The sequence below is a fragment of the Herpailurus yagouaroundi genome, unplaced genomic scaffold (genome assembly GCF_014898765.1).
Source record: "Herpailurus yagouaroundi ecotype Mexico unplaced genomic scaffold, PumYag 202, whole genome shotgun sequence".
NCBI classification, from domain to species: Eukaryota; Metazoa; Chordata; class Mammalia; order Carnivora; family Felidae; genus Herpailurus; species Herpailurus yagouaroundi.
This window is the reverse complement of record NW_024412433.1, coordinates 5,183,344-5,195,438: the sequence shown is the minus strand read 5'-3', so window position 1 is coordinate 5,195,438 and position 12,095 is coordinate 5,183,344.

Sequence of the window (12,095 nt, the reverse complement as noted above, 5' to 3'; positions counted from 1 at the left end):
CCGCCCAGTTCAGTCCCCATCCTCTCCCGTCCCCCTGATAAATCATTCCACACAAGCGAGCCTGTTCCTTTCAAGGCAAGACGAAAGAGCATGCCTGCAATGCACTCCCTTGCCACACTTGTCCTCTGCTGGACCTCTGGTATGTCCTGGGCAGTCAGCACCGGACAGCCCCACAGGGATCAACACTTGGGCTGTAGGGATTTTCTCGAAAGCACATACGGTGACCCCAAGACCACAGCTGGCGGCTGAGGCTGCGGAATCAGCCTGGCAAGACTCAGAAGCCCTGCTCTTACCCAACCACATCCTGTACCCGTGGGAGAACCCTGGAGTGTGGCTGCGCCCTCCCCACCCAGACTCATCGCTCCTTCCATCCAAAATGAAAGCTCCATATCTGGGTCCAACACATGTGCAAGTAATGTCGATTTTACTGATTTTCCATGGAAAGAAAAGAATGCCATATAGTTAAAAAAAAAAAAAATCACGTGTCTCATCATAAAATTTAACGAGGCTTCCTTGTGAGTCATGCTGTTTCTCTCTCTAGGTTTTTGACCACAGGTTGCCCGTCACCAGGTCTCTCCCTGTCCCCACGTCTTGCCACAGAACCTCAAAAATTACCTTTTAGCCTCTGAGGCTTTTCAACTCTATTCTTGTGCAGACCTTTGGTCTCTTTCTCTTCAAAACAAGCAATCCTGTCATTTGATAAAACTTGACTGGATTCTGCTCAAGCCCATCCCTGGAGCTTCAGCTCACCTTGGCCGTTAAGGCCAAGGTCAAAGTAAAGTTGAGGTGCTACAGGGTAATAAAAGCACATGAACCTGGGAGAAAGGAAAGCAGAAATCTGGCCCAACCATCAGGCCAGATCCTGAAGCAGATACAAAGTGTAACTTACCTCATGTTCACTGGAACACACACTTGAAATGAGCTAAGTGGCCATGAGAAAGTATTCACTCACCTTTGGCCACCTGGACGGCTCTGAGAAGGAAGTGACCATTTGTCACGGTGTCCTAAATCTGGGGCACGCTGCCTCACAGAGTCGGTGCTCAATACACGTTTGTTGACTGGCTGACTAGCGCCATTTTAATTTTTTTTTTTTAATTTAAAAAAATATTATTTAAAAAAATATATTTTTAATGTTTATTTATTTTTGAGAGACAGAGCATGAGTGGGGGAGGGGCAGAGAGAGAGGGAGACGCAGAACCCGAAGCCGGCTCCGGGCTCCGAGCGGTCAGCACAGAGCCCGACATGGAGCTCGAACTCACAAATGGTGAGATCGTGACCCGAGCCGAAGTCGGATGCCCAACTGACTGAGCCACCCAGGTACCCCAGACTGGTACCACTTCAATGCTACCCAACCTAGTCTATGCAGGTGTATATACTGAAAACTAAAATAAAATTGCCGAGGGCGTATTTAACCTAAGCTCAGTTAGATACGCTTTGAGTTTGAGAATATAAAAAGGCATTCAATGTTGTCGTAACATGTGATTAAATCAGTAACTGATGTTACTGATCAGATTGCGGGTGAAGTCAGTTCCTAGAAACATAATCCTAATACTGTATATAGCAGGCATTTTAGTAGCTCCATTTTACAGATGAGGGGACAAGGCCTGAAGATCACAATAAATTCACCCAAGTCACACAGTAACCATGGCAGAGACGGAATTTGAACCAAGGGGCCTGGCAGATCCAAGCCTGTTTGGTTGTGGTGAGTTTCGGGGTTCTCTGGAGAGGTCCTGGACTAGACATTTTGTCCTACGGCTGCCTCTGCCGTTGACCTTTGGGTGACTGGAGGCTAGCTTTAAGCCACTGTTTTCTCATCCGTAAGTAAGAGCCATCTGGAGGTGCTGTGCACAAGCCTGGCATGCTGACATCGTAAGTGCAAGGCCAGCGGAATCCATTACCACTTCCAGGAAGAGCAGTTTGGCCGAGAGTGAGTCTGGCCGTGGCCCGGTCTGCTGGCTAGGTGGAGGCAGGTGACCTGCCCAGGGCCAAAATTGCTGCCAGAAAGAACACAAAGTTCTACTCCACCTCTAGGCGGGGGGCACGGGGGGAAAGAATTGGCTAGAACACCAACCTCACCCCAATTAGGACATTATACCCTATAAACCTGGGAGTGATTCTGTGCTTTTATTTTTTTTATTTTTTTTTTATTTTTTTAATTTTTTTCTTAACGTTTATTTATTTTTTTGGGACAGAGAGAGACAGAGCATGAACGGGGGGAGGGGCAGAGAGAGAGGGAGACACAGAATCGGAAACAGGCTCCAGGCTCCGAGCCGTCAGCCCAGAGCCCGACGCGGGGCTCGAACTCACGGACCGCGAGATCGTGACCTGGCTGAAGTCGGACGCCTAACCGACTGCGCCACCCAGGCGCCCCTATTCTGTGCTTTGAATAACCAAGCAGATGGTATGGGGTAATGGCACAGGCAGGACCTTTGGAATCTCAGAGAAATGCCCTTTGAGAGAAAGACACAGGGGTTGCGTTCATTTCTAAAAAACTCCTAGAAATTGCTTTGGTTTTCAAAAATACCATGACTTTCCTGAAACAGAGCTGTGGTCTGAAACATTTTAGAAATTGAAGGGCAAGGATTAGCGGAGCAACAACCAATATGGTTCCACTAACAGCTGTGTAAGTTGTAGGACCCCCCCCCCCCCATTCCCCTACAACCTGGTTAACCAGAGATTTTTGGTGGACAGGTGCCTACAGCCTGGCTATTCAACATGAGAGGGGCAGACGAGACCAATGGGTTCACCTGGAATCTGCTCGAAGTGCAGAATCTCGGGCCTTAGTGAGGCCTACTGAACCGGAAGCTGCGATGTTAGTGAGGCTCGGCTAATCTGTGAGCACATTAAAGCCTGAGAAGCACTGGCCTGCAAGTCCTCTGGGCCATCCTGTGATTTTCAAGTTGGGAGACAGAAGCCCAGGTGAGGAAGTCATTTACTCCGGGGACAGGGAGTTGGTGGCTATGCCGGGGGAGCCCCCACACACCCGGTCCCTGACAGAGGCAGGATTGCTACCGCTTCCTGGGCCCCAGCCCCTCCTCCCCACTTGTGACACTGTCTTCCCCTTCCTGCAGCCCCAGAGATGAATGGAGTTGGGACCAGCTGGGTGGCCTCCGAGAGCACCAGACTGCGAGGGACACAAAACACTTCTGCAAACGAACCAAGATGGGGGCTGTGCACATCCCAGAATCCTCACACGGTGTGTGGAGAGGGGGGTGGAGAACATGAAGGGTGCCTCCCTGCACCCTAGGCTCACTGCCCAAACTCATGGATGCATTTTCCCCGTGGGAACTCAAGGGATGTCTGTGATCATGTCAGGGAACCAACACCTCCGAGAACAGCCCTCAACCAGTGGATCAGTGAATAGGTATCTCAGCGTCCTCCCTTTTGGGGTGACACATTTGCACTCTCCTAGAGCACCCTGGGGGACTGAGCCCCAGTCGCCTCTAGAAGCACCCTTCCCAGAAGCACACCCTACACTGGCTTCCTCCCTTTCCTTCTCCCTTCCCAGCATCCCTTCTGGGGCTTCCTGGGATCACCTCTCAGGTCAACTCCCAGCGCTCGAATCCTCGTCTCCAGGTCTACTCCTTGAGTCCAAATGGACTGCAGCGAGAAGCCCGAAGACGGACAGTGGCCAGGCTGCCTTCTACAGATGGTGATTCCGGGTGATTCTCCTACCAGAGCCGGATGTTCTCCTGAATGGGTGATGCAGGTTTGGGGCAGAGCTGAACAGCTGTGAATGGAGACAAGGGCTGGTGCGTGATATCCCCCAAGTGCCTTCCTCTTTAGCCTCCTGAGATGCAGCTTTGCAACTGCGTACGTTAACTATTTAGTGAATGTTGGTGTGGATGGCCCCCCACCAAGCTCCGTCCAGCTTTGCGTGATGCTGTTGGTTACACAACTGCTTCAAAGACCAGATTGGTACAGCAAAACCAGTGACATTTAGGAATGGGCTGCCAAAGGTCGGTGTATGCTATTGGCATATTCATATACTTCCTGTTCCCTCAGTCCCACAGCATCAAGATAAAAGCTCTGTACTGACCTGGTTACCCTCTTCCTTATGGATCCATAGGTTCCCCCACAGGACGGCTAAAACTACAGGGGGGTGCCGATGACTGACTCCTTGACCTTCATCCCAGACCCTTCCCGTGATTTCCTGTGTTCTGTTACCACTAGAGATCTGCCTCTAAAACCAGGCAGCACCCTCTAAAAGTAACGTAAGGATCAGCAAAACCTCTATGGAGAGGGCCCACCAGGAAATAGTGTAGGCTTGGCAGGTCTTATGGTCTCTGTCATAGCTACTCAACCCTGTAGTATGAAAGCAGCCATAGGCAGCATGCAAATGAATGGACCTGGATGTGTTCTAATAAAACTTTATTCAGATGCTGAAATGGAAATTTTATGTAACTTCCCTATGTTGTGAAATAGTCTTCTTTTGGCCCTTTAAAAACCATTAAAATATAAAGATGAGGGGCACCTGGGTGGCTCAGTCGGTTAAGCGTCCGACTTCGGCTCGGGTCATGATCTCACGGTTGGAGGGTCCGAGCCCCGTGTACGGCTCTGTGCTGACCACTCGGAGCCTGGAGCCCGTTTCGGATTCCGTGTCTCCCTCTCTCTCTGCCCCTTGCCCACTCACGCTCTGTCTCTCTCCGTCTCTCCAAAAGGAATAGACATTAAAACAAATTAAAAATAAAATAAAATGTAAAGATGATTCTTACCTGATAGGCCATAGAGAAACAGGCTGTGGGTGGGATCTAGTCTGCAGGCTGTGCCATCGTCCAACCCACAACCCAGTGTTCTGTTAGCCCCTCTCTGCTGTCAGTGGAGGGAATGATGGAAGGAAAACAGAATCCGAGGGTGGTGTGAAAAAGAAAAGCAAAGACTCATCTTCGTCGGTTCCCCCTCTGCCCACATCATCCCTTTGCCCTCTCCTTTGATGGGTGGGCAGAGCAAAAACGCCCCAAGCCGATAATGCCCACAGATGATACTAAACACTTAGAAAGCATTTTGATGCCCTGTACTGGTGCTTGGTGCTTCTCAACTTCCCCCAAACGTGAATCCAGTGGGCAACCTCCTATATTGAGATAAAGTGGAGGCTTTGATGTAGAGAGAACCAAAACACTGGGGAGCAGGGGAGGTGGGAGAACCCAGCGGACTCAGGCCCTCCCCACCCACCGCCGCTGGACTTCCTCGGGGGTTCCCAGGAACACGGTTTGACAACCGCCGGTCCCGGAAAAGGAGGAGGGGCGTCCAAACAAATGGCTTTTCCAAAGGCAGCCCCGTGTTCTCGGGACACGTGCAGAAAGCTGGCGGCTCGGCCCCCTTGGCAGTGCTCGCTCACACTCTGGGCAGCGTGACGGAGGGCGCGGTGGGAAGGGATCCTTGCAGCCAGTGCGCCAAGCCGGGTGGGTCCCAGCTTAGCAGAGCGTCAGCTCCTGGTCCCAAAACGTGCCTGGTGCAAAGACGAGGGAACAGGGTTAGGGCAAGAAAACGCTCTTTGGTTTCACAGGAAACAACACTCGATCCAGATCTATTTTGTAACGGGCCCGTCTTCCATGTCACAGAAAATGTCTCTGCCATCAGGCTCATGAAAATTCCGCCGTGTTTGTTAACATCAGGAGGGACGCTGCGGTGAGGAAGGAAGGCACAGGGGCTTACACTCAGAAAACAGAAAGCTGGGCTTTCATTGTGGGTGCGTGTGTCTCTTCCGGCGGTGGCTTGGGGTAAGTCACCGCCCCCCCACCCAGCCCGCAGGTCTGAGAAAGGTTAAACGAGATAACTTTGGAAGACGCCAAGGACTCAGTGGCGATTTGATAAATATTTAAACTGAACCTATATTTGGAAACCAAATGAAAATTGGAGAACAGAAAAGCACTCCTTGGTGGTCGGTGTCGTTTTGCATACATTCAGAAGGTACGCCGCGAGGAACAGATTACCAAACGTACGAAATCCTAAAGTGGAAACGAAGCCCCCAAAGAGACTGCAGCAGGCAATCTAGAAACAAAAAGCGTGGAGGGGCTTTCAAAACTACGTGACAAATGTGATGAGAGATGGGCGGTTGGTAAACATCACAGAAACCGTCCTTTTAGCTGCCTCGGTAGATTCATTCTAAATCATTACTTGGCTTTCACATGATCTGGGAGACGATTATATAATTTCAGAAGTGTCTGTAAACGACTCATTTGCATCTGATTTCTCAATGTCTCATTTGTTCATCAGCCCAAGCCCTGTGTATCAAACCAGCTCCTTAATCTGCGCACAGAGTGTGTATAGGCAAATTAATCTTGCGTTTTATGAGAGGAAATTCATGCACTCAGAATTATCACGCGTTTTGCACCTGATACGCAGAAGTGATTTGCACAATTGTGTGAGCACGTGTCTCCAGCGACGCCTGCCTCTGAAACCGCTGCAAATCTAAGGTCAGCGTGCAAACTATGGATGCGTTTTTCACACTCCCGTAGCTGACACGAACACTCCCCAGTGTTTTCGTGGCACGCGGGGAATGGCTTGAGGGGGTTGCTAGGAGAGCGAGGCATCTTTGGCTTTTACCTTTGTTCGGGAGAGGGGAGAAGTAACGGCAGCTGAGCCCGCGGGAACCTGCCAGGGCGACAGTCGCCGTGCGGCTGTATGGCCACCGGGAAGGGGCAGGGGCATTTCCACTGAGCAGTGCGTTTCTGCCCTGGGGCTGGCACTTCCTCCGCTCTGGGCACCCTGACACCACAAGCCTGCTGGGTCTGCAGCCGTGTGCGGTGTCCCCACCCCTGTGTCCCCACGTGGGGACCTGGTGGCCCTCACAGGCTCAGCACCGCTGCTGGGTCTGTTTCTAACAAGCGCTGCAGGTTGGGGAAGTGACTTCATCCGTGGGGCCTCAGTTTTCTCATCAGTGTGGGAAAGGAACTTCGAGGTCCCTTCCACAGCAATGATTCCATGGCACGCTCAGACTGCAGCCTTCCAGTGCCTTCTGTCCGGCATGAATCTGAGGAGCTGCAACCCCGCCCTGAAAGCAGACTGAGTTTCGCTTTGACATGCGGTTACGAGGACTTGGCCTGTCCAGCAATCCCTCCTCTGGATAAACACCCCCAAAGGCAATGAAGGCAGGGTCTCCAGGAAGTATTTACACACCCGTGTTCGTAGAGTCCTCGTTCGCAATAGTCAAAAGATGGAAACAACCCAAGTGTCCGTTGATGGATGAGTAGGTAAACAAATGCGATATGAACATTACGTATCATTTATATACATATAACGGAAGGTTACGTAGCTTTCAAAAGGAAGCAAGTTCTGGAGGCCATCACGCTCACTGGAAGAAGCCAGTCGCGGAAGTCACGGAAAGGCAGATCCTGCATATATATATATATATAGAACATGACTGTTTAAAAATGTTTTTAGGGGCGCCTGGGTGGCTCAGTCGGTTATAGGGCGCCTGGGTGGCTCAGTCGGTTGAGCGTCCGACTTCAGCTCAGGTCACGATCTCACAGTCTGTGAGTCGGAGCCTCGTGTCGGGCTCTGTGCTGACAGCTCAGAGCCTGGAACCTGCTTCGGATTCTGTGTCTCCCTCTCTCCCTGCCCCTCCCCCACTCATGCTCCGTCTCTCTCTGTTTCTCTTAAAAATAAACACTAAAAACATTTTTAAAATTTATGTTTATTTATTTCTGAGACTGAGAGAGACGGAGCATGAGTGGGGGAAGGGCAGAGAGAGAGGGAGACACAGAATCCCAAGCGGCTCCAGGCTCCGAGCTGTCGGCACAGAGCCCAGCGCAGGGCTCGAACCCACGAACCGGGAGGTCACGACCTGAGCTGAAGTTGGATGCTTAGCCGACTGAGCCACCCAGGTGCCCCATGACATGACTGTTTATATCACATTTGTTTCTACTGCATTTACAGCATCAGAGGTAAGAGGAATAAAGGCCCCAAAGATGTCCACACCCCATACCGGGAACCTGTGAAAAGTCTATCTTGCGTGACAGAAGGGATGTTGCAGGTGTGGTTAAATTAAGGCTCCTGAACTGGGGCGATTATCCTGGATCACCCCGGTGGGCCCCATGTAACCACACACGCCTTCTAAGCGGGAGGCAGGAGAGTGAGAGGGAGGTGAGAAGATTGGACACACGGCTGGCTTTGAAGAGGGAGGAAGGCCGGGCAGGCGGAGTCAGTGGCTCAGCCGTTGAGCAGCCGGCCGATTCTCTAGCTTGGCTGAGGTCATGATCTCGCGGTTCTTGAGTTCAAGTCCCAAGTCGAGCTCTGTGATGACAGTGAGGGGCCTGCTTTGGGTTCTTTCTGCCCCTCCCCTGATCATGCTCTCTCTCCCTCTCAAAATAAATAAATAAACTTAAAAAAGAAGTGAAGAGGGAGGAAGGGGCCATGAGCCAGGGAACACAGGAAGCCTTTTGCAGCTGGAAAAGGCAAGGAAACAGGGGCACCTGGGTGGCTCAGTCTCTAAACTTCCATCTTTGGCTCAGGTCATGATCTTGCGGTTCGTGGGTTCGAGCCCCACGCTGGGCTCTGTGCCGACAGCTCAGAGCCTGGAGTCCGCTTTGGATTCTGTGTCTCCCTCTCTCTCTGCCCCTCCCCCACTTACCCTCTGTCTCTCTCCCTCTCAAAAATAAATAAAACATTAAAAAAATTGTACAAAAAATTCTCGGAACAAAAAGAAGAAAGAAAGAAAGAAAAGGCAAGGAAAGAGATTCTCCCCTGGAGCCTCCAAACACTTTGATGTCAACCCAGTGACTCCTATTTCAGAAAGGTAAGACATTAAAGGCGTGTTGCTCTATACCGCGGAATTTGTGGTTATTTGTTACAACAGCCATAGAAGCTGATACAACATGGGGACTCCGGAAGAGTTATGCTGAGCAAAGACATCCAGGTGGAAGGCAGGGTGGGCATTGTGCTTACATGCTTGTCCTCTGAGAGACAGTTCTTACTCTCTGCGTTACTGAGTCACAGAAGTTCACGGAGTAATCGTTCCCTCTATAAATAGTACTCACCCCTACCGCCTCTGATGCACTGATATTCTGTTGTGTTGTGCTCTATTCTGTTCCATTCCATTCCATTCCATTCCATTCCATTCCATTCCATTCCATTCCACCCTATTCTATTCTATTCTTTCTATTCTATTCTATTCTATTCTATTCTATTCTATTCTATTCTATTCTATTCTATTCTACCCCTTTCTGCCCTATTATATCCTATTCTTCACTGATAGAATTAATCTTTCAACCTATTGAAGAATCATGACCCATAGAAATCATCTCTGAGTGACAATTACTCCTTAATTCAGAGGAATATGGCGATGGACCTTTTTTTTGGCCCCCTTGGTCTTTATCCAAAGAGGCAAAGTGAGTACCACACAGTATCGTGGTTTGGGGCAAATTCCTTCCTGGCAATTCAAGACGGGCGAGGAGAGGAGCATGGCCCCAAGAGAAGGGAGGGGCCTGAGTGGAAAGATCAAAGGTGAGGGATCCCAATGGCCGTGACCAAGGAACTTCTGAGAAAAGTGACATCCAGCATTCAGTTTTAATTTGCCCTATCCCTTTGAACTCTGATTTACCCTTGCCCTGTGTCTGTTATCCCTAAAACTTTCTAAGAGCCCTTAACAACCACACCCTCATTTTCGTGACACGTGGAGGGATAAAACTTGGATTTCAAGTAGGAACCATTTGCCTTGCTGGTGGGATTTTGGAAATGTAGATAAAAGCCATACATCGTTCATTAAATTCATTTTAAGGCTATCTATTACATGCGAAATCTTTTTAAAAGGACCTTACGCAAAATAGTACTACTGCTCATTTTGTTTACTTTTCATAAGAGGAAGATATTCTTCTAACCCTACAAATAACCACTCACTGACCTAAATATGCCAGCATAAAAGACAGAAAGGCATGAGCCTTTAAAAGCCGTGTTCGTCTGTATTTCTGTTTTCCTTCACCTTGGGTTGGGGGCCACGGGGTCCTGTGTGGGGTCCTGAACATGTTGGTGGCAGGTGACTTACCAGGTTACACAGATCTCATGAATCCCAAATAGCTACCTGGCAATTGAGTGTTGTGAGTGGGTCCAAGGCTGATTGCGGCAACCTAGCATTTCCTCTGAAAACTCTTCTGGTTACTCATGGGTTTCAATGCAACTATTACCTGTGACAACACCAAATAGTCAACAACAGTATTAGATATTGCCTATTGGACAATGGCAGAGTTTATTACTGTGATACCGACAGAATAATGTAACCCCTCCCCAAAGATGTCCGTGTCCTAATGCCCAGAACCCTTGGAGATGTTACCATACATGTCAGAGAGGAACAAAGATTGCAGGTGGAACTAAGGTTCCAAATAAGATGACCTTGAGAGGGGGAAATTATCCTGGATTATCCATGTGGGGTCAGTGTAATCAGAGGTGTTCCAAAAAGCAAGAGCCAGCAACAAAGGAGAGGGTCAGGGTGATGTGATGTGAGGAAAACCACTCATCTTCGCTGGCTGTGACATTGACGGAGGAAGGGGCCACAAGCCAGGGAGCGAGGACAGCCTGAAGAGGTTGGGAGGCAAGAAGGAAACAGATCCTACCCAGAGCCTGTGGAAATGAACGTGGCCATTGACACCTTGATTGCAGTCTGGGGAGACCCAGGGAAGTCTTCTAGAAGGAGAGAATAGCACACTTGTGTGGTTGAAGCCATTAAGTTTGGGTAGCAATAGACAACAGAGAATACTGCTCTGGATGAGGATGAGGCATGGCCCTCAGATAAGGGCCGCCTGGAGCTGAGGAGCAGAACTGGTGGGGAAAGTGGGCTCTCTCTCAAGGCGCCCCTGGTTCGGGGTAAAGGCTCAATGAATGATGACTCAAGAACGAAAACGTCTTACACACGTCCTCTCCCATACGCGCCACCATGCTCAGACATTTTCACAGGGTTCAAGGATTGTCTATCGGCATCTATCACTATGGCACAAACTACTCCAAAATGTAGCGGCTTGAAAAGGAAAGAATCATTTATTATGTCTCCGAGTTTCTGTGAGTCAGGGATTCAGACAAGGCACAGAGGGGACGACAGGTTTCTCCCCCTCTCGCAGCTGGGGCCTCAGCAGCAGAGCTGGAATCATCTGAACGATGTCTTATCCACATGTGGCATCTTCATGCGGCTCAGATTCTTCACAGCGTGGTGGCCAAGGGCAAGCGGAAGGGGCTGGAAGCGCGGGGAAGAGGAGGAAAAGACGAGCAGAAGTGGCCCCGCTGTACATGAGCCCCTCTCAGACATCCTGCGTCACTGTCCTTGCTGCATTCGACGGTTGGGAGGTCACGCATAGAGAAAAGGGGCACGACGTCCCTCCATGATTCCCTTAGGGAAGTGGAGTCAAACAGGTCCGGACTCAGTCACCTATAATAGCTATGTGAACTTGGGAAAGCTGTGTTTAAATTTTTTCCAATGTTTTACGTGTTGAGGGCCGGGAGGGGCAGTGAGGGAGGGAGACAGAGGATCCGAAGCAGGCTCCGTGCTGACAGCACAGAGCCCGACGTGGGGCTCGAACCCACAAACCGTGAGATCGTGACCTGAGCTGAAGTCGGATGTCTAACTGTCTGAGCCACCCAGGGGCCCCGAAAGCTGTGTTTTAGGTATTGTTATTATCCATCTTTTACAGCTAGGAAAACTGAGGCTCACGGAAACGCTTACTCCCTTGCAAAGCACCGGACACACAAATCATTTCATGCTCATGACCACCTGTGACACGTCACTGCTTTCCTCCCTGGGCCAAATGACTGACCGATGAACACAATGTCAACAGAATCACGGGGTTGCATGGCCAAGGATGGCACGAGAGACCAGGCTAGGAGCCGACTCTGTGCTGCCTCCCAGTAGCGGGATTATTCACCCACACCTGCCCAGTCACTTCGCAGGGCCATCCCACTGGGAGTGGGCCATGCTTCCTTCCCCTTACTCTGGGCTCAGCTTTGTGACTTGCTTACGGATGTTTGAAATACGCTTGCCCGTTGGGGCTTGTTCTCTTGAACTTCCGCTGTTACTAACAGATGTACCTGCCTGGTCTAGCCCATGGTGTCAGGGGGAGAATGAGAGCTACGTGGGGTAGAAGCGAATGGCCCTGCACAGCGCAGCCAAGATC